Genomic DNA, 24,832 nt, shown 5'->3' with positions numbered 1-24,832 from the left:
CGACTGAGCACTCCCTCAGAAATCTTACCAGGAACTATGCCACATTGAGGTCTTCAGTTTTCCCTAACTCTGTTTTCTAGTTTTACAACTAGAGTCATGGGACTAAGAATGTAGGAATTATAATTATTAATCATCTGCTTGATATCAATGATCCTGCTGAAACTAATTCCCCACAATCTTTACTTTTTAGAATATTTCTTATTTATTCTGACTCTAGTTTAGTAAATGTCAGTAATATTCCCTTACTCAGAACTTTATAGCTATCCATCACAAAGTTAAATATATGCGAGATTTTCTTAAATTTCTTCATTTCTGACAAAACTTTAGTTTGACAATGAAAAAAAAGGAGAAGACACAAATAACTAAAGTGAAAAATAAAGGTGGGGATAAACGACTGATCTTACAGAAATTAAGTATGAAGGAATACAATGAAGAGTTGTATGCCCAAATGCAGTGGAAAAATTTCTGGAAGCAAACAGGTTAACTAGCCTGACTCAAGATGAGTGGGAGGTCGGGGTACCAGGTGGTGGGTGTTAGAGAGGGCACGGATTGCATGGAGCACTGGGTGTGGTGCAAAAATAATGAATACTGTTATGCTGAAAATAAAAAATAAATTTAAAAAAAAGATGCAATAGAAAATCTCAATACATCTATAAGAAATAAAGAGAATGAATCAGTAATCAAAAACTTCCAAAGAAAACTTCAGGGCCAAGAAAAGCCTAGGACCAGATAATGGTTTCACAAGGGAATTCTTCAAAACATGCAAGAACTAACACCAATCCTTTTCAAACTCTTCCAAAAAACAAACAAACAAACAAACAAAAAAACTCAACAAACAAACAAAACAAAACAAAAAACAGAAAAAGGAGGAACACTTTCTAACTCATTCTTTGAGGCCATCATTACCCTGATACTGATGCTGAAGCCAAAGACATCATAAGAAAAATGCAGACCAAAACCTCTTAGGAAAACAGACGTAAAAATTCTCAACAAAAGGCTACCAAACCAAATCCAACAGTATATCAAAAAGATTATATATGACCTAACACAGTGGGATTTATCCAAGGAATGCAAGGGTGATTCAACACAAGAAAATCAATTAATGTAATACAGCACATTCATAAAATGAAAGAAAACAATGACTTGATCATCTCAATAGACACAGAAAGGGCATTTGGCAAACTCCAACACCCTTTTGTGATTATAAAACACTCAGAAAGCTATTAATAGAAGGGAACTTCTTCAACATGATTAAAGGATATTTATTTTAAAAACTCAAAGTTAACATCATACTCAATGTTGGGAGACTGAAAGATGTCCCCCTAAAGCCAGATTCAGAAGGGTGGAGGGATGGGAAGTTATTGCTTAATGGATACACAGTTTCTGTCTGAGGTGAAGGAAGAGTTTAAAAGCAAGTACTCTGTGAATATTTTTGAATCAGCAAATTATGATCCAGAATCAAAGGGATCCAACATTAAAAATATATATGTAATATTAAAACTCTATCAAGTAAGATGAAGAATAAATCACTAAGACTGAAGAGAGTAGACAGTTTGAGAAAATAACTTTCAAGTCACTCTCCCTTTAACCAAAATCATAGCTTATTGGCAGCAAGCTATCCTTCCATGGCCATCAACTTTGCATGTGGCCAGATGCTGTTTTAAGTATTAAAGACACCTATTATGAATATGCCACATCTAGCCACAAGCAGCTTCCGTATAATTATGAAAGGTTATTTCCGTTCCACTGGTCCTGTGGAGCCTTCCATAATGACTTCAGCCCTCAGTGATCATGTCTTGTTGAATGGGTTCCGATCACACTGATTTGGCTCACTTTTATTGTTACTTCTCTGAATTCTAGGCCACAATAAAACAGGGACTATAGTATTTTTGTTTGCTTTAATCCCCAGCAACTAGAATTTTGTCCAGCAGGCAGTAGCTTCAAATGATTTGGGAAACGGATAGCTGGAGTTGGAAGCAATATAACGGAGAAGAGTGTGGTTTTTAATTTTTTTTTCTTCTCAAAACAGGGAGCGATAGATTCAAAGAAGGAAGAAAATTAGTGGTCCCACTGCGCTTTTAGGACGATGGTTTTTCTGGCAGAAGTCTTATACAAAACATTGGGACATTGGTAAATGACTAAATAGGTCCAGCCACGAAAGCAGACTTCATGCTAGACAGACAGAAAAAAGAAAAAAAAATCTATAGTTTACTGTATATCATTAATAGATTAATAACATGAAATCAATTTTGTATTAAAGATTGTTGGGCTGAAAACAAAATCCACAGAAGAAGGATCAGGGCTAAGTTCTTCTTGGCTTTTGTTTCCATGCATAGCAGTATGGCCTCTTAAAGGCAAAAATAGAAATGGAATGAGCCTGTAACCATAGAAACTGCATGTAGCAGTTAGGGGAAATGCACTTAAGATGTAAAAACACCAAGTGAATATACAGTACATAACAAAAACATATTCATAGTTGTCAAACTGAAGTACAAGTGTGAATATTGTTCACAATAGTTTTGGCTAGTAATCTTACTTCTTAAGGAGATACCTGCTAAAAACATAAATCTTACTGTATAGCTCTAAAGATTAAAAGGGAGAAAAACACTCTTTTCTGATAATTCTAGCCTTTGAGTAGGCTAGAAAGAGATTAATGGGAAACAAAGAGGATTTAAGTTAAATTTTAAAGTTATAATTCAATCTTTAATCACTAACTAAGACTGTTTATTGATTATATAACAGTTCCAGTGAAAATCTAGTGTTGCTATACTTAATTTTCTAGAAAAATAAATGATAGTATTTATTTCTCTAGCCAAACTAACAAAGACCTGGACATTATGAACAAGAGTACTGATAAGAGCAAGGGAAGTATAAAAAGGATCAAGGGTGGAGAATTGACTATTTAATAGAGAAAAGAATATGTCAAAATTGCATAGAACTTACATTTTAAAAATTATTAATATATACATCCATTACACTTTTCCATTATAGACTCTATTAGAATAACATTTAACAATCAGAATAGTCTTCTGCTCACTGTCTTACTCTCCAGCAGACAGTAAACTCCTCGGGACTGAGAGTTACACCTGTTCATCCTTATAACCTCAGTTGCTAGCACTGTGCCTTTCATGGAGGAAGGAACTCTGATTTTTGCTGAATGACTAAAAGAATAAAAAGACCTTATAAAAATCAAACAAAGTCGGGGCGCCTGGGTGGCTCAGTGGGTTAAGCCGCTGCCTTCGGCTCGGGTCATGATCCCAGGGTCCTGGGATTGAGCCCCACATCGGGCTCTCTGCTCAGCGGGGAGCCTGCTTCCCTCTCTCTCTCTGCCTGCCTCTCCATCTACTTGTGATTTCTCTCTGTCAAATAAATAAATAAAATCTTTAAAAAAAAAAAATCAAACAAAGTGTTTATGAGCCAGTGAATAGAAGTGGTAAATTGGTAGGGTAGTGGGGGGAAGTTAAGAGATGAAACTAAAGATACTAGAAAGTCATTAGAGTTTCCACTCAAAGAAGAATCACAATCACATACACAGAGGTTTGAAACTATCTGGAGATATATGTCCAAGAAGCCTACCAACTTTTGATATTTGTATTGCCAAAGGAGCCACAAGCCTGTGACTGCTCCCCCAAAATCCCAAGTCCTTAAAAGTCATCAACAGAAAGCAAATCAAGAGCTCTACAACACACACACACACACACACAAACTGAATTATTTACAGTGGACAAGGACAAGGGACAAATAACCTCATGGGATGTGAAGCAGGCCAGGAAGGACAACAGACAATATACCAAGGGCACCACTCTTACTCCTGGAATGCAGACCCAGAGAGCATCAGATCTGGCAACGAAGGCTGCTATTCCATTTCTGGAGTAGGCAGAACAGAAGATTTTTGTAATTTCTGCTCAATGGGATTTGTTAATGATTATGAGCTTGTGATTAATGTCTGTCTTCCTTCTTTCCACTTATCAGTAGCAGCTTTATGGCAACTATCCTATTCTTACTCTGTTATTCCATACTGAGGGTATGCTAGTTGTGGGTGGGGATCCACAGATAATTCATCTGTTATCTTAGAGTGGGTCAGACCATGAGGATCAATATCCAGACCTAATGGAAAGAATGGCAACTTATTCCCAGACTTTGAACTGGATAGAGTAGCAACGGTCTTTCAGATTGTAACTTGGAGAAGGGATGAATGAATTCTGTGTGAGGGAAGAAGGGTACATATACATTTCACTCATCACAGTAGTTTTCTTTAGAAGAGATAACTGGGCACTCACAGTATCTGTTATACACTTCTTCACAAATAGTTTTGCCTAAAAACAGAGCCACCCAGCTAAAGACTACGTTTCTAGCCTCCCTCGCTTCTTGGTATGGACATGTTTCTATATGCTGGACAATGGAGTGTAAGTGAATCTAATATAAGTAAATGGCTGATCAGGTTCTTAAAAGGAAAGAACGTTCTGCATTTTTCCTTCTATTCATCACACTGGTGGAACTCAAGACACAATGGCAGGTGCTACAGCTGCCACGTTATGCTACAGGACAAATGTGTAGAGAAAGAAGACAGAAGAAGCAGAGCTCCAGGTACTGTGGGGATTAGCATATCAACAGCCCTGAACTTCTATTTTACTAGTTCTTGTTACAGAATTTCAACCAGCATTTTGATTATTAAAATAACAATGGGCAATTTACATAATTTTCTTTTTCTTCATCTCTAAATTGGAAATAATAATGTAACTGCTTCTTAGGGTTGTTGGGAGGATTAAACAAGATCATGCTGTGAAAACACTTAATGTGGTCTGACACGTGGTTAAGTATTCAAAAAATGGCAACTAATATAACAAATTTAGCTCTATTTTAATTTAAACTTCGGAATATAGGAATGACTACAATTAACAGTAGCATTCTGCTTCCTTCATCTCTGGCCCTCATCACTCACCAAGCTATCCTTTAGTATTTTAAAAGCTGATTGGTTTTTGGTAAAATGAATAAAAATTCATTTTGAGTCTTAATTGCCAATCATCTTTATTATTCCACACTAGTGAAACTCTCACACAGCTAAATTAGCCATTGGCTCCACATTCTGGTTCTATACAAAGTAAGACATTTTTTTCCTCCTTTTAGGCCAATTTTATTACTGAAAAATCTTCCATTCTATGTTTTGGGTAAGTATCCAGGAATAAATTACTTTCTTATATAAACCAATAGTAATCATCTCACTTAACATTGCCTAGAATTTATCCTTTTATGATTGGCTTATTTATTTAGCATAATGTCCTCAATGACATTATTGACATTCTGTTGCATACTGTAAGATTTCCTCTCTTTCAAGGCTAAATAATATTACACTGTTCGTATATAATACATTTTTTATTAATTTATCTTTCATGTACATTTTAGTTGTTTCCACAACTTAGCTATTGTACACTTAAACATTTTTTAAAAATCTTTTAAAAAAATCTTAAAAATATTTAAAAAAAAGAAGGCAAATTTCATGTTAAATGTTTTTAACCACAATACATTCTTCTTTAAATTGCCAAATTAGCTGGTCATATTTTAATTAAATATCATAATTTGCATTTAAATAACTCACCATATCTCCATACTGGGAATTATGTCTCTTCCTCCCACACTTAGTGTGAATTTTCAAAGTTTTGCATCTAATAATTTCAACATGCTCTAATACTCATATATTTTAATAGATCATTTCATTAATATGTAATAAAAACAGATCAGATAAGAATTAATTTGAAAGAAAGCTTCACAGATGTTTTCTGATAGTAAATATCACTTAATGACTTTATGGAAAAAGCTACATCTCACCACAAACCACAGCACATAAACTTTGAGGAATCAACTTTAGTAAATAACAGTGGTGGAGATGTAGCATTATATTGACTGCTACATGTCAATGGATATCAAATTGGTCATTGAGAAGACTGATCATCTAAGTGACAAGGTGTCTGATTTATGAGAAGCAATGCTTGGTGTCTACTCTGAAATTCTGCATTTAGCTACAAATGTTTAAAAACATGGGATAAAACTGTATTGCTTATTTTGGTTCTTCTGTTGGCTATCTCCTTCTCTGTAAGTTTTTAACTATTCAACGTATTTTCCTTACTTGTAAAAGAGAAATGGGAATAGTTTAACTCAAATTGATGTAAAATTAAAAAATGTAACGCACATGTGGTGTTCACTGCATTCTGGAAAATACTAAGTCCCTGCCCATTCCACCAATTATCATAATTTTTAACTTTTTATTTTAAAATAATTAAAGATCTATGTGCAGTTACAAAGACACGTACAGGTAAATGCCATGTACCCTTTACCCAGCACCATCCTACGTTTGCATGTCGTCTTTACAGTATTAATACCAGAAAATTGACATTGGCAGATTCCACAAAGCCTATCCAGATTTTTCCGGTTATACATGTACTTATTTGTGTGGGTGTATATATGTGTATGCATTTATGTGTTTGTGTGTGTGTGGCTCTATGCAATTTTAATAACATGCACAGCTTCCTCACATCACCAAAATTAAGATACTGAGCCATACCACCACCACAAGCCTCCTTCATGTTACTCCTTTGTATCCAAACCCACCCACCCCATTAGCCTTCCTATCTCTACCTTCTGGGAAGCAATGATCCATTCTCTCTCTTCAATTTTTTTTTCATGTTTTAATGTCATGTGAATAATAGAATAAGAATAGCTACATGCCAATTGTCTCTTTAAGCAACAGTTGTGTTTCCTAAAATATGATAGAAGTTCCTTACGTTGTAATGTAGCTGAAATGTTTACACTTTGCTCTTCATACTCCTGGTCATTTCTGGAAGAACTGTTTTTCATAGCTACCAAACCCAAAAATACAAATGAAGAAAAAAATGCATGCATTAGGGGACCACTTATCTCAACGTTTTATTTTTAGTTCCTACTATTTCCAAGGTCCTAAACTTAGTCTAGGATTTTAGTCCAAGGCTTAGGAAAAATTTACCATTAAGTGTCATAGCTAAAGCTCTTAGCCAATTCCACAACTGGAATTTTAAAAAAAAGAAGTCTGTATTAACATCTTTCATTCCAATGTTGATTGTTTATATTAAGAGGAATGAAAACTAACATGTTATTAAGTTCCAACAGCATACTAAGTACTGTGCTAAGGAGCACTGGACGCATATTTTTGCTTTAGTCTTTGTAACACCTCTAAAAGGGAAGTATTATCATCTTAAATTTAAAGCTCATGAATCTAAGTATCAAGGAAGTTAAATATTCATATTATGTGTCTTTTTGACCTCTCAGTTATCAGATTAATGTTCATCTTAACATCTATACACTATGTCCTCTACAGGCAATAAAATCTTAATGTTTCTCTTATTAGTTTCACCTATAAAAATCTCAACCAATGATTACTTAAACAAAAACATGTCTGTTATATTTAATAAAGTCATTACTCATTACAACAGGGATACTATATGAGTCCCAGTTTCTGATTGTTTAGATCATTAGTGTCTTCCTTCCTGCCACGAATTTCAGCCATTTGATGGATATGATTATAAGGACATACAGGGATCAATAATTTCACACTTTAACAGCTCCAACAACTTCTTGGTTTGGGACAAATTTATAGAATCTGCAGAACCTTATGGCTATTACAATGACTTCTGCCCACTTATTCATTAGTGAGTACAAATTTTTTTTAAGACTTTATTTATTTATTTGACAGAGAGAGAGAGAACTCAGGCAAAATGAGCAGCAGCAGGAGAGAGAGAAGCAGGCTCTGCTGAATAGGGAGCCCAATGCCGGGCTTGATCTCCAGACCCTGAGATCATGACCTGAGTGGAAGATGCTTAACCGACTAGCCATCCAGGTGCCCTCGTACAATTTTTTTTTTTTTTTAATGACACTACTATCACTATCAGTAAGAAAGAGGGTAGTAGTAGAAACTACATTTCAGGCTGTAAGGAGTGGTTAGCATGCATCATTGTCATTTGCAAGTGCCCTAAGTACTATAAGAAGGCAAGGATGGCAAGACATTAAGACTGATAAGTAATAAACAATCTTTAGGGAAACAATGCATTTCTGATCTCCAAAGTTTCCTTGGACTGAGAAAATCTGTCTAATTACAAAGTCAGGGTGAAAGTGTTTGTCTGGACATTTAGAATGGTGGGTACTGGGCTTCCGGTTGCTTGGTAGAGAGTGTACATGTGAGCATTTGAAACAGGTTTTGTCACTAAGCTGCATTCAAGGTCAAGCAAGCCTCAAGTTGCCAAGTTAAGTACAAATCAATTCTGCCAGACTCTAAAAGGCTTTCTTTTGGCTTGAGAACAAAGCTCAGGAGTATTCACTTCCTATCGTAACATAGGAAATTCAAATCATTTCTTAGAATACCAAATAATTATCCATTTTAAGAGACTTATATGTCAACAATAAAAACCCCATTTTTTTCCACTAGCTTAATATTATAGTTTTCTATTCTTGATACCTATCAATAAGTTCAGTAAATTTTGACACAGTAGATTTTAGGTTTGTTTCTAGCAGGTCAATATCCTGTAAGTTTGTTGGTATATCTTATTACATGGGGGGTAAAGAGAGAGGTTTTCTCAAGAGCCAGATGATCTGGGTTTATCATGGCTCCACTGTTCACTGCCATGTGAGCCTGAATAAGACAGTTTGTCTTTCTCACTTTTTTTTCCATCAGTGACTGCAGGTGAGAAGTACTCCCTTCACAGGGACCCTATACTAAATGAAATCAATCATCGAAAGGGTATAGCGCCTTTCTTGGTCCATAGTAAGCATTATTAAATTGTAGATACTACTATCACAGTACTGAAAGTGCACCAGGCACTCTATTAATCCCAAAGACTTCAAATGAATAAAATATGATCCTGACTGCAATGAGCTCACTGGTAGTAGGTGTCAATTTCTAAAATAGAAGTTTACCTAAGACATAGCTGTTAACAGAGCAGAATGGCCAACTACATCCAAGGAAATTAACGATGGATTTCTTGAAAAGGTGTCCTTTGATCTGAACTTTAAAGAATAAATAGGAGATTAGCAAGACAAGATGAGTCAAGGTATTTTGGGAGATAGGAACAACACCTGCAAAGTCAAAGGACAAGTAATTGTCAGAGAAAATGTGGTGCAGTTCTGCTCAAGAAATCAAGTATCAGAGGAAACTGATGGGAAATGGAATCTGGGTAATGCATTCTATAGAAAGGAGTATAAACATTTTGATTAGAAAATAGGAGGAAAGTGGTATTTGAAAGATTTTTTAGTAAGAGACATATCCCTTGAGGGTCAGTGAAAAAATTAATTACAGAAAGGCTTAACAAGAGAGGGAAAACTGATCTCCTGAAAATAATCATAATAATTGAGGTAGAACTAATGTTTCTGAAGTTTTATGTCCCCATCTTATTCTCAAAAAAAAAAAAAAAAAAACTTATCTACAGATTGTAGCTTCTAGGAAAGTTATTAAAACAAAATCTATATATAATGAACACGCTGAATTAGCAAACCAGGTGGTGTGGAGGAGTGATCTAGGCATGTCTCAACCACCAAACACAAATTAATCTATTTATATGTGTTATTACCATTATTAAACAGAAAAAAAGGACAGGATGTTAAGTGTGCATTTTACAGATTTAAAAAAGATGTATTTAAGTATCCTAGAAAGTTGCAAAGTCAAGAGAAACATAGACTGCATTTAATCGAGATATTTTTGAGAATTCTAAGAGAAAAGAAAATAAAAGGTGAAGTTCCAATAGAAATTAGTTTTAAATGAAAAATATTCAAAAGGCTGCTGAAAAGATAATAAAAGTGCTGTCACTGACATCTTTAAAATGATAAAATTGGGGGTGTCTGGGTGGCTCAGTGGGTTAAAGCTTCTGCCTTCGGCTCAGGTCATGATCCCAGGGTCCTGGGATCGAGCCCCACATCGAGCCTGCTTCCTCCTCTCTCTCTCACTCTCTCTGCCTGCCTCTCTGCCTACTTGCGATCTCTGTCTATCAAATAAAAAATAATAATAATAATAAAATCTTTTTTAAAAATGACAAAATTCGTTTTCATGGATAAAATAAAATATTTCCAAGTATGTTTCCTGATTATCTCTACCAGCTAAATAAAATTTATTATTCTACTAAAACAGGTCAGGTTCCCATAAGATGTATTAAACTAGACACCTGTAAAGTTCTCATATTCTATTGGCTATTCAATGACTGATCCTTGTAAGAATTTTCCAATGCTTTAAGGAACTCCTTTATAGAAATATTAATCAAATAGTTTAGCTCTTAACCCACACACACAAAAATTCCCATGTGTTTTATTGTAAATTATTTTTTAAAAAACAGATCAATCATCTTGAAATATCAAAGATATCAATAAATTCTAAGACTGTAACTGTAAAGTTCCTTCATTGGTCATTTTAGAAAGAATTTTCTAAAAAGTAATACATCAATAACAAGTTGCTTGAAAATACGATGGAGGCTCATTTACCAGTTTTCATTTATATATAAATGCCATATTTGAAATCTCATATTTCATTTCTATGAGAAATGAAAGTCAAGATATTTTGTCAGCTCATGCAAAGTTAATAAAACTGGTTTTTGAAATGATTAATTCTGTAAAAGAAAGAGGTTATAAGTAAAAGGATGGTTTGTCTGTCTGGGACCAGGAGGGTTCATCCTAGCCAAAACATCCCAGTATGGTGGCAGGTGGCAAAGTTTAAGTGGGCACAACCCTTCTGCCAGCTCTGACTCTGTTCAGATGCTATCTTCCATACTGTCACTTCAGGTTGTATGGTTCGTGCAAATTAATTGACCTCTTTGCTCTCATGCTTTTATTAACCTTAAAAAAAAAAAAAATGGAGGGGCACCTGGGTGGCTCAGTGGGTTTAACCTCTGCCTTCAGCTCGGGTCATGATCTCAGGGTCCTGGGATCTAGCCCCGTGTCAGGCTCTCTGCTCAGCGGGGAGCCTATTTCCCCCTGCCTCTCTGCCTATTTGTGATCTCTCTGTCAAGTAAATGGATAGAATCTTAAAAAAAAAAACCAAAAACGGAAATAAAAATAGTAGCTAAGCCATAGGGCTGTTATGAGAATCAAGGAAGTTCACAGTGTAAAGCACTTAGAACAGCACCTACAGTCAGCACTATGTAAGCATTAGCTATTGTTATTCATAAAAAGTAAACTTTTTGCTTCACAATATCATCTCTCCCTCACCTTTATACATATGCATGTCCAGACACACATACACACACACACCCCCCACCAACATGCACATCGAGAAAGCAGAAACAACATGAGCAAAGGTAAAGATACAGGCATTTTCAAAAACAATGTAATTTGATTCCATGAGAATCAAGTCTAAGAGAGGGAATGACAGGAACTGGATTAAAGAAGAAATTGGGCTACAGGTAACGCATGTAAGAAGAGCTACAGTTCTCAGCAATTATTGATCTTGCTTCACTTCCCCCAAAAGACAACCCTAATTTACACCTTTATTTTAAAAATAAACAAGAGCTTTTATCAAGCACCCACTGAGTGTGTGAGTCGGAAGAAGGTAGGTGCCACAGCACATCCCATATTAAAACAGAAAATGGTTATAGTTTCTAAAACTTTAATCTATTAGAGCTCATAAAAGAACAATACCAATCCCTCCAACAGAAGGCTGATCTGAATAATGCCAGAACATAAGTACAAAATTTTCTCAATATTTAGTCTTCAGAGGAATAGAAAAATATTACATCTAATGGGGCAGTCTTAAGAAGGCATGGCATTTAAAGAGACGGACAAAAGAGGGGCTGACTTAAGTGTCTGGAAACAGAATACAGCATCTTTCCATGTCTTAAGTGGAATACCACTCTCTTTCCTTTCTTCAGCAACATAAAGCCATAAAATCTGTAATTATGCAATTTCCAATAGAAGTCTGGTTAGGATGGTTAACATAGTTCAGGTTGTTTTTCTCAAAATTCTCTTTAAGAGCCACCTTTAAATTAAATTAATAATATGACTGAAACATTCCCTAACTTCTTGATGTCAGAAGCCTACACCAGAGGTAGCCTTAGCTGGCAGGAAGCCCTGCTCTTGCTTGGGCAGGGACCATGAAGTCTATCATCACATTAAATATTTACCCACACATTTTGAAAAATTTAAGACTAAATTACTTGATGCAATTAAAAAATTCAAACAATACATAAGATACATACATTTGTGCTGATATTTCCATAATTCCCAGTAAAATTGCAAATGATGATGATGCATTAATTTAAAATGTCATCTGTAAATAAATGAAAAGCAAATGTTTACCAAAAAACTCTTCAGTTTGACTTGAATGCTATAAACTTTTCAATATAAAAGATGCTAACCAGCAGATAAGGTCATTTTCTGTGCCAAACATACATTATTCAAGAGGATAGCACTAACAGACCATGGTGACCTCAAGAAAGCCAGAAAGTGCTGCCTTGCATACTGCATTCCAAATGTAGGAGCAGAGAAAAAAGTAACCTGATGTTTGATTCTAGAGAGATGTATTTTCCTTAACCTTTGGTGCTCTGCTCAATATTAAGGGTTTCATTCTCCAGCAATCTTATTTCCCCCAGCTTCTCTTGCTCAGAATTTCTTCAGATAACAAGATATAAAAGATTTTAAGAGCAAAGAAGGGCAACTAGGAGACTAAGACCCAGCAGGAATTGGGGGAATGCAACATGATATAGGAGAAAAAACATGATTTTGAGAAGAACAGAACTGGGTTCCATCCCAGCTCTGCCATTTAAGGGTAGGGTGACCTTTCCAGGTAACTTGACTTAATGATAAGCATCATCATTAAAGTGACTGACAATGCCCTCTCTGAGTCTGTAGAGAAGGTTAAATGTGTTAAGATATTTGGAGCCTCTTAGTTTACCACTGCACGTACCCTAGAAAGTCAGTAATACCAGTTCTTTCACTTTCTATAAAAATACAAATCTAGAAATCAGAAGTATGCAAGTGATTTTTTGAAAATACAAAAATTGATCTAATTACCAAACTTTATTTTCCCTTTTTAGGTCTCATGCTTATTGATCCTCCATTTCCTTCTATAAAATTTCTTCCTTTAGGTAATTTTCTATCAGTGTCTTATCCTGTATCTCAGATCATTATTTCCCTCTCCCTATTTTGTTGTTCCTCTCTTTAAGGAATATCATTAAATATTAGATATGCTGATATTCCTGAGGGTTCCATCCTAGTTCTTTTTCTCTGTTTTATTAAATGACCTCATTTGTTTGTAAGGATTAACTTCAACTTTTATATCAATAGCTCCAAAATCTTAGCACCTGTGATTTATATTATTTGAGAATATCTAAATTGCCTTCAAGTTATATGAATCCAAACTGATCATCTTTTCTGTCAAACTTAAACCTCTGTAGCAGTCAACCAAAGCAAAACCTCAGATGTTTTATTTTTTTCTACTCCTTCACCTAGAATATTCAATCCATTACCATGTTCTGTTGATTCTAGTTTCTAAATATCACTTGGTTTTCCTCTCACCATTTTCATTGCTATCACACTAGTTCTAATCCTCATTGGCCATCTCTTCTATTAGGCAATTGATCCATTCTTGTCCACATCTTTAATCATTTTCATTCATTATCTAATATGTAAGACCCTAGTCACACGGGGCTACTGAGCACTTGACATTTCATGGCTAGTCTGAATTCAAATATGCTACACGCCTTCAGAGTCCTCTCAACTTATATCACCATATTTCTCCCCACCACACCCTGCCCCAGCATCGAACTCGGACCATTTTAGCCACACTTAGTTCAATTTCTGAGCAATCTACTCACTATTATGACCTTATACCATTTAATAATGCTGTTCTTAAAGACTGGAAATGCCTTTGTCTAAGCAATTACTTACTAATTAGCAAGGTGCAGCTGAGACCTTAACTCTCTGGGAAGGCTTTTCCTTCAAACCTCCTCCCGGGAAGAACGGATTACTTTCTTATGTTCTTAGTAGTTCTTAGTACATGACTATATTTTGTAGTTATTACTTATAAGAATTGGTTTATATAGAGGTCTTATATTAGTATACCAAATGGCTCAGTTGAGAAACTATAATGTATTTCCTAAGTCCACTTTTTTGTCTCTACCTACATTCTACTCTGCAATTGTATAACTACTCTCTTTTATAATGAAAAGATAAAAACTTAGCTAGGCCCAGGGAATTTTGGCTTTGGCTGGAAAACTATAAATTCCTTGGAAGACAGAAAGATAGTTAGCTTTCATCTAACAACATAATGATATCCTCTCCCCTCTTGGAAAATTATAATCTCATTCATGGAAAAGAAAACATGCATTGGAAATACTATTTAAAAATTGTAAAATCATGTTTAATCAAAATGGGAGCAGCATTTTCCACAATATGCTAAACTAGATATTGTGTTAGAAAGTCCCTCTCTTCTAAGGACAGTGGGAAATAATCCGTCAGAAATTTGCAACCTTGTTTCTGGCATGTGAAGACATATCTAAAGAGAAAATGCATGCATGAGCAAACAGGGAACCCAAACTATCTTCAAAGGATTTATAACTGACTCAGAGTTCATGTGGTTTACAACAAAGCAGTTAATCCACCATATTTGCCTTTTAGCTTCAGACTCGAATGATGGAGACAAATGTTATTCCCAGCAGAGTGGCTGACTGAGAATTGTTCCATCAGGATATGTAGTTGTCAGTTACTTAAGGATAGATTATAATTTCTCGCAGTCCTACAAGCTTTTAGACCCATTACCTTCTGGCCAAGTGCCAATTTTTAAAGGCTCTATTGGACAGTGGTAAAGGTATTGAGGGACTAAATCAAATTAGTCTTCTTGAAATAACTTCATACACCCTGGACCCTGGAACTCTAACTGGGGTAAAAGATGACCTAAGTTTCTACTGTGTGAAAGTATGTAAGTTTTGTTGAACACATGAAAATTCAGACTGTCATTTCCATTATTCTATTGATTATAAAAATTGATAACACATTTAATCAATACTTTCTATATATCAGGCATTATGTTAAGACTTTATGTGAATTATTTCACATGATTTTCCTTCATTCCCCGTGAAATATATAGGCATCAATTAGAGTTCTTGGATACAAGCAGTAAAAGTTACTTCTGCCTAATTAAGTAAAAAGAAATTTAATAAAAGACATTTGGATCCTCTCTGATTTAACTGGAGCTGAAGGAACACTAATCATGGAAACAGGGGGAAAAAATGACAGCAGGAAGTTTGACACGTCAGAAAGACAGAATCTGGACAGTTGCGAGAATGGTTCACTGAGGATGCCATTCTCCCCTAATACAGTTCAGTACATGACCTCCAATGATTCCCTTCATCCATTCACTCACTCCACTCACTCTGAGACTAAAGTCTGAGAATAGAGGTTCTGACTGGCCAAATGGTGGTCCTGCAGCCTCCCCAATGGCAGTAATAGAGTAGCAGAGGATCTGTCTCCTTCATCTTCCCATACATCATATAAGAAGCACTTTTCCATAAAAACTACACACTATGGGGGGAGGGGAGATGGGTAATATCCCCAAACCAAAAATTAAGGTGCTATTACAAAGTATATAGAAATGCAGAGAAATCAGAAATTACAAAGATTCACTATACTCTATCTTCTTTGCTGCCCAGTATTTATACTTATATCTCATTCTTTCAAAAGTGCTCCAACCTGACAAAGTAAAATTATCCCCCATCAAACTGAAAATGAACTCATCCTTTTCCTCCCAACATTAACTTTGGTTTTCCAGAATTTTTGTACTATGACTCAAAGATAACAAAGACTCCTTAAGCATAATTAGTGAAAGCACCTGATTTTCAGTCTGTGTGTACTGCACAAATACAGGAACTTGAATTTATTGTTTTTGTTTAGTCCACTCAGAATCACCAATGATACCACTCCAGCTGCAGTTCCCAAATTCTCCACAGCTTTCATACTATTGTCTAGAGAAGCTATGTGTTACCAGAGAGACCTACCTTCCAAGTACATTCTATCATAGGTGATAATGTATTTGTTTTTTCCACTACAGAGAACCAAGTTGCCAGATTCTCCTCCCAAAATGCAAGTAATAGTTTTGCCACCCTATAACCCCATCTTGCTTAAATAAAGAATAAAAAAATCACCCAAATTTGCCTGAGGGTCTTTTGTCCAACATGCAATTTTTAGTGGCTCTTCTGATTCCACAAAACAATAGGAATAACAAAATTTTGGATGAGTTTTTAAAAAGATGCAGAACAGAGTTAGAAGGTTTTTAGAGGTCTTCAGAGTTCATGGAAATTGAAATTGTTGGCCTAAGAATACACAGGAACTACCATATGTCCCCTTTGCTAGTAAGCAGGGAACTCTGTTGCAATGACTTACCTTGGTTGCAATGACTTACCACAGCTGCATAGGATGTCTCCAGAGGTATTCAGAGAGCTTAAGTGAAAATCTAGAGGACTTGCTCCATTTGTTAATATGGAACCTTGGGCTCTTCCAACACATCATGACCATTAAAGTCTCTGCTGAATTCTTCAGCTTCATAGCAACTGCTTTCTTCTTGCTTCTTGAAGTTTTGTCCTTGCACAAGTGCTAAGAACTTGGCCTTGAAGAAAAATTGTGAGAGAAATGCCAGGTTTACTTTTCTCCAACTTCTCTCTCTCTCTCTCTCTGGGTTACTAACACTTTGAATCCTGTCTGCTTTGTACTGTTAAACTGTGGCAAGTTTCAGAATTTATAACTTTTAGCTTATTTTGTCTGCAGCAGAAATAAGCAAATGTTTCAGGTGCAAAATGGAGGCAAATATGAGCCTTACGTCAAAGTTCTATCCCTTTTTCTGGAATCTTAGCTCCTTAGTTCTACGCATTGGTTGTTCTCTGATGCTTCAATCAGTTGATTTTATATTTTGTCCAGATTTCAAAAATCTTGTTTTCAGGAGGATTCGTCTGTTTGAAGTTGCTCCATTATAGCCAAAAGGTGAAGACCTTCCATTGGCCAAGTTTTATTTCGTTGTCTTTGAGAAAAATTAAATAATTCAGACTTTCTAATTGGGTTACATTACGGTTGATAGAATCATCCACTGAGAGAGCAGATATAGAAAGAAGAAGAAGTTCAAAGGATGCATGTAGGGAGTGTTAACTAATAGCAAGAGCTGATATCTGGGTTCCTTTCTCTGGTAGAAAGGAAAGTCACACATGTGGAGCACATACACATACTTTCAAAGAAACATAATGATATACTTTCTTTATGTGGACACCTGATGGCACTATGGAAAACACCAGGATTTTTCACCACAAATTTCTGTATTGAACACTGTCAAGAGTTCTAAGCAGTTGTGCTGAAATAATCAAACTTGCAATCTCAAAGTATTTTCATATAATTCTTCCTAGTGTAAAATTGTAACTTCATGGTCCTTCTAGGATAACTCTACATGCCTTGGTTCAAAGTGTTGAGATTAGTTCATATTCTGAGAGAAAAAAGGTAAATGACATCTCTGACGGCTTATCTATGTTATTTGTTCTTGGCAGTTTAAGTGTGATCAGTTTGATTTGGCAGAACAGATGTTCCTAAGCTCCTAGAGCTTGAAAACAAAGGTTTTTGAGCAACTTGCTGTTGCCTGATCCCTGATCCTATCTTTATTTTGCTCGTTAGATAATAAATTTTAAAACATCATGGTATCTTCAAAATTCAGGCTGCTTTCTCAGGTTATCTGTAGTCTTCCCAATCTAAGTACTATCTTTTGACCTAAAGTTTAATTTAAAAAAAGTGAGTCTGGAAAGATTTATATATTAAATTTGTCATATACTGAAGAGAGTTCACAGAGGTCTGGGGGGCAAAAATCTTTTCAAATGGATAACTGTACCAAAGGTCATAAGGTATACACAGAGCCTTTAAACTAATTAGATTGAAAAGCTTGATTCAGCAAATGCAGTTTACTTACTACAAACTACATTTGACCTCCCCAAGTTTAGAAATGATTTCCATTATTTGTGACATTAGGATGATGCCTCTATAACTTTTCATCAATGTAAAAGGGCAAACCTTCAACCCTGGAAATGATCTATTGTACATCTCTTTCCAGTCATTAGCAAATGCATAAAATTCCTGAGTGCTTAAAGTAGCATATACATACCTTTAAACTTGCTTTTGTAAAAGGGAATATTTCCCTTCCTTAATATGTGAGTGCACTTCTAGCCTTGGGGACAAATAACACCATTGTAAAAATTATAAACAAAGGGAATCAATTTGTTTTCCTATTTTACTTTTTAATTTTAAATAAAAGTCACACTGCAGATATCCTTTATGGAAACTGAAAGTTCGATTAATGCAATAGTTATCCATAAAACCAAATTATTTTTGTCAATATTGAAGCTGCTGCCTTGGTCCCTCCAGCCAACTTAGTAGTCTTTAAGTTTCAGCAAGCACCTCTAGCTCTCGTGATTAACTAAACCATTCTTTGTATATCTGTAGATGATAACTGTTTCCTAGAAAGACTCAGAATCAAATCTTATGGCACTACCTACCCCCCCACACCCCAGGAAAGCAATATACACCTTCCAAGCCCTATAATAATGTGTAGCTTGCACCACAGAGTCTGCACGCAACCCAGAAGTGAAAGACCCATGTGCTCCCCTTTTACTGATTAACTGCCCTAAAGTTGCTTTAAAAATCTCTGGACCAAGCAGAAACCTTGGAGTTGGTTTTTCAACTAGAGTCTGCCTTCTCCCCAGATGGCTGGCCTCCTGAATAAAGTTCATATTCCTTTCCAACCAAAACTTGTCTCTTGATTATTGGCTTTTTCAGTGTGACCAACCGAACTTGCATGTTTCAGTAACAATATTACAATGGATCTAATTAATCTTAATTACATGACTAGAAGCAGATGTAAAGACAAGAGAGGTAAAATTAAGAAGAGGCAGGTAAATAGATAAACAATTTGTCTTAATAGATATGCGGTTTAACAAAGCTATTTTATTTTTGTTCAAATTCCAACACATTCCCACATAAATCATAGAAAGGTACATCACATATTGAGAGAATACAAACCAAGTAAGGTGACCACCTGGCTCCCAATGGAGCCTACTTAAGATTGTCTCTGCCCCTTCCCCCATGATCTCTCTTTCATAAACAAACAAACAAACAAAACAAAACAAAAAAAGCCATAAAAGACTCTTAACTACAGAGAACAAACTGAGGGTTGCTGGAGGGGAGGTAGGTAGGGGTTGGCCTAAATGTGTGATGGGCATTAAGAAAGACCCTCGGGAGGAGCACTGGGTGTTATATGTAAGTGATGAATTACTAAATTCTACTCCTGAAACCAATACTACACTATATGTTAACTAGTTTTAATTTTTTAAAATTCTTTACTATTAAATAAATAAATAAATAAAATTCAGTGAAGAAGCAATTGTCACTGGAGTTGAGTCACACGCACTCAAGGGACAAGAGGGCTCTGAATCTTACTAGTATAGTCCCAAAAGAGCCTTACGTCTCTGTTTTTAACTGACCCTCAATTCCATCATCTATTCCAGTAAGTATGCTATAAATTATTTACTTTGCCCAAAGTCTTATATGCAATTAACTGGAATCCAACTATGAAGCTGATAACAGGATGTTGCCTCTTCTACTCACTTTCATACATGTAATCCTCATTTATCAAGAGGCAGGATGGGTGTGACAAAGATAGTGATGATTTCTGGGATCTAATCTCAACTCCACAGTTTGCTTAACTATGCAACCCTGGACAAAATATAATTTCTCTGTGCCTCTGTTTTCTCATCTGTAAAATAGGAGACTATTTCCATATACCTGACATACGTGAGCTACCATAGCTAAAGAGTTAGATTCAAAACTGCCACATAGAAAATAATGTAAGAGTGTTATCTATTACTGTTTCATAGCCATTGAGTCATAGGCACTGCAGTACTGAGAGAAAAAGAGGATTCAGAGCTGGGGGCAAATCCAAAAGCAAAAAACAAAAACAAAAACAAACAATAACAACAACAACAACAACAAAACAACAAAAACAAAAACAGCAGAGGAACACTAAATGTTAGGGTTCTGGGGCAGATAATGCAAAGTAAGTTCCACAGACAATTGCTTTTTATGGCTGAAGCGCTTTTGAAAAGTCATGTACTTGTTTCCTAAAATAGACCTGGTTTTAGTGAATGTAGAGTCTAAAAATCTTTTCTCATGATGTGACACTGGAAAAGATAAACATACTGTTTTATACTGAATGGGAATTAAGCCTGTGAATCACTGAAAATCAAGTGATACCATGCATGTCTTGGGCTATTTAAGTTCCTTCATTTTCTTAATTCATAAGAAATGAAGTTCCTTCATTTTCTGCAAGAGACAGATAGGTTTGAAAGAATTTCTACATTCATTAAGATTGTGGAATGATTAAATTATGCCAAATAACAGGGAAAAAATTCCTTAACTAAAATATTAATAGAAGGAAAAATAGCCAGTGACCCAGGAAACATAAAGCTATTGACTGGCTCCTAGCAACATGAATGCTTTATGAAAAGAAGAATTATTTTAAAATTTTAAAAAATCACTTAATGAAACACTCATAAAATGAAATATTTGTTGTTTTATTTTATGCTCTGTGGTGAAAACTCAAGATAAAACACCTGTTAGGCATTATTAGCAAAACATAGATTATCATTTGATGCATCAAAATAGAGTTATGTTAGCTATGTTAGACAAGCTTTCTAAAGTTAGTACAGATTAATCTTTGTAATATAAGATTAAAATAATGAAAATATATATAAAAGTAAGACTCTTATCCTCATTCAATTTAAATATATTGGAGAGACAAATGTGTACAAATGGACAATTACACTAAAGTAGTAAGAGTTATAGTGTAGATAAATAGAAGGTAAAGTGGAAACATAGAGAAGAGTCCCTGAGTCCTCCTCTGGGAGTTTCAAGAGGAAGAATTTCCTCTGCACTTCAAGGTCCTTCTAGACTAATTAAGAATCAAACTGGCAGATTAGCAAGAGGAAATCAAATTTAACTTCATACACATGGGGAATCCACACAGACCTGAAATCCTAAATACAGTCAGGCAAAATGAGGTATATATATGTCATCCTGAACTATGAAGAAGGGGGTAGGGGTCTGGTACTTCAAAGAAAAGGAATGTAATTTACTGGAAGATGTAAAAGACAAGTCCATCCACAAACCATGGGATATAAAGGGCTTTGATCAAATAGGCCTTGCTAGGTTCCTCCCCATCCACCACATCTAGTTCATAAAATAATGCAGTTCTCTATGGTAATGGCTCTCTTCCTGGAGCCTTTCTTCCTCCATCTAAACTCTTTTTAGGCAGTTGAGGGAGAGCTACAGAACATTTCTGGAAACTGCTGGGTTTTGGTTACTTTTAACTCAAAAAGGATCTTTTTTGCCAAAGTGGTCCATCTTGGGGCAGTCAGCCTTTGGCCCCTATAGGAGTCAGGGAAGTCCACAGAGAGTGACACAGGAGCTCATGTTAAGTGAAGAGCACTATGTGAAAACATGAAAGAACATTTCAACTTTAAAGAACTAAAAATAATATGGTATCTCTGAAACTTACAGCATCAAACAGAATGCCTGAGGGGGAAAAAACTGGACAAGTAAGCAGAGACCAAATCATGAAAGAACTATGCTGTTGCTATGTCCAGGTGTCAGCATTATAGCTTACAATGAAGACATATGAAATTGAAGAATTCTGCAGTTCCATAATAGCTTGGAAATGCATCTTTATCTGTGGCAATCAGGATATAAGTCATTACCATTACATTGTGTGATATTATGTTTTATAAGAAATGCACATATATTTATTTATTCAGTTTATCAAAAGGTACAAGCAGGAGATAGAGAGAAAGAATAAACTAGTAGAAGAATATATAACTGTTTGTAATGGTTTTGTAGGACAAATGAGTTTGTTTCAATCTATTCCACAAGGCTTCTCCAAAAGTTAGGTATATTTTATTTGTACTATTGCTCTATCTGTTCTATAATGCTAAACAAAGTCTAAGTGCTGTGACAGGTATGAACAATTTTGTTCAAAGACCAGAAGGTGGACTGTAATATTGTGATTTATAAGCAATATATGCTTGGCCATTCAGATGACCAATACATTTCATATATGTATTTGGTCTTCATCCACATTTCCTGGCTCACAGCTCCCCAAACCCTTGGAATTCCCTAAGTGATAAGAGAGATTAAAACACCTTCTGTCATACTCAGTCTCTTGTCCTTGGTTCCTGAAAATACTTCAGAGCCATAAACGTGAAATGAGTATGTTTTTATTTATAACAAGCCACTTTCCGATGCAACTGGGTCTGTGCTAATGAAGGTGACTTTTAGGCAGCTCCGAGGGGGTTGCTTGACATGAGAATTAACCATAGATAGAGGGTTGGAACTTCCAGCCCCATCCCCTGATTTGCAGGGAGGGGAGAATGGCTTGAGATTGAATCAATCACCAACCAACAATGAGTTCATCAGTCATGCACAAGTAGGAGGTTTGGGGAGGTTCCAGATTGGAGAACCCAAATGATTCCATGTGCCTCTATGCTGGCCTCCAGGTTCCATGAGGAAAGAAGCTTCTTTGGGACCCTGTCCTATGTAGCTCTTCATCTGCGGTTGATTTATATCCTTAAATATCCTTTGTAATGAATCTGTAACCTAGTGATTAATTTGGCTTCCTGAATTCTGTGAACTATTTTAGCAAATTAATCAAACTCAAGGGCAGGATCATGGGAAACCCTGATTTATAGCCAGTCTGTCAGAAGTACGGGTAACAACCTGAGCTTGAGATAAGTAAAGGGTGGTCTTGTCAGACTGAGTCCTTTACTAAGAATTGAGTAGACAACAGCAAGATATCCACTGCTTGTTGTTCTGGGGATGTCTCCATGGACACATTGGAATTGGGTCCAGGAACCCCAAAGACATGGGTTTTCAGTGAATGAGTAAATGTTAATTAAACTGTATTAGAAATACTAAATTAACAAAAAAAAAATTATTTGAAGTTACCTACTGTGAGATATGTATCTTACCATTAACTGAACTCAAAACTTCCCAATTCAATATTTTAAAAAATGATATCAGAGTAGTTACAAAACACTTAAATGCATCAGGCATTACAAAAGTGTAGAAGAAAAAAGAAAATTTAATATTCTTGAAGGATTACTTTATACCAAGTATAATCAGAAAGATTCCTACATTAGGAATAAAGAAAACTTAGCTCTAGAGCTCTTGTTATTTTTATTCTCTAACTACCTATCAACAGAATAGGACTTAAAATCTAGTAATAGAAGTGCTGATTAATGCGTTCTCTATTCTTCTGATGAAACATTATGTGAGCTCATCTGAGAGAACAGTTCTAAGCAGCAGCAATAAAATTTAGGATGTCATATTCTTATTTATGTTATTAACATTAACATTTTATTAAGAGCATAAAATATCTGGATTTAAAGGTTGTAATTTGTGTATTACCATCTAGACCATCTGTTTCTATTTGTCAGTTAATTTGAATGATAGTTATAAATAAGTAAATTTTACTTTCTGTAAAATTTTACTTTAGAAGGGGACTTATTGGGGAATGAGAAATGAGATACAGAAGTTAGCTCATTGACAAGAGCCTAGTCTTTTTAGCTAAATAGCTATAAACTATGTTATAGCTTTGACTACTCTAGCAGAGACCTAAGAGTTAATTCAACAAAACAGAACTTTACTCTTTGGGTGCAAACACTCCAACATGAACGTGGTGATGATGCCAACAATCCAGTATCTTTTGTTTCTTTGATCCATCAAGGAATGTTGTTCTCATTTTCATAATTTGAAGTGACTCAACTACATATAAATATTCTGGCCAGCGGAAAAGGGGAAAGCAGAAGGAGTATGTACGCTTCTGTTTGCATCTTCTTGGCTAGAATTTAATCACATAGCCATTCTTAGACACCTGTGGCTTTAATTCTTACTACACATAGCCACGAATCCAGTCAAAAACTGGAGATCCTTTTCCAAAGGGGAGAATGGAAAATAGGAGTAACCCTGTATCTGTCACACTCTATGTTCATTGCATTATTGTTTATAGCAGCCAAGATACAGAAGCAACCTAAGTGTCCATCAACAGATAAATGGATAAAGAAGATACAGTACACTCATGCACATGCACACACACATACACTCACACAAACACAATGGGCTATTATTATTCAGCCACAAAAAAGAATGAGATCTTGCCATTTTCAATAATATAGATGGACCTAGAGGGTATTGGGCTAAGTGAAATTAGCCAGACAAAGGCAAATATCATGTGATTTCCCTTATAAGAAGGATCTAAAAACACCAAACAAATGAACAAGGAAACAACAACAAAAGACCAATAAATACAGAGAACAAACTGGTGGTTGCCAGAATGGAGGGGGATGGAGATGGGAGAAGTGGGTGAAGGGTATTAGAACGTACAGGCTTCTAGTTAAAAAATGAGTAAGCCAGGTTAATAAAAGGTATAGCATAGGATATATAGACAATGAGATTATAATAGGGTCATATGGTGACAGATGGTAACCATACCTCCATTGAGTATAGCATACTGTATAGAGTTGTCAACTCGTACCTGAAACTAATTTAATGTTGTGTATCAACTATACTTCAATTTAAAAAAAGAATCCCATAAAGAATAAAAGTGATAAAGTTGCCACTAAATATTAATGTGACATGGAAAGTCTTTCAAGTATTTTTAAATCCTTTAACAAATTTCTTTCACTCTCCAACATTTAACAGAGAGGACAAAATGATTTTTACTAATTATACTTGAATATGAATGGATGTTATTTATAGA

This window comes from Mustela nigripes, chromosome 3, assembly GCF_022355385.1.
Source record: "Mustela nigripes isolate SB6536 chromosome 3, MUSNIG.SB6536, whole genome shotgun sequence".
NCBI classification, from domain to species: Eukaryota; Metazoa; Chordata; class Mammalia; order Carnivora; family Mustelidae; genus Mustela; species Mustela nigripes.
Note: the sequence above shows the minus strand (reverse complement) of the source record.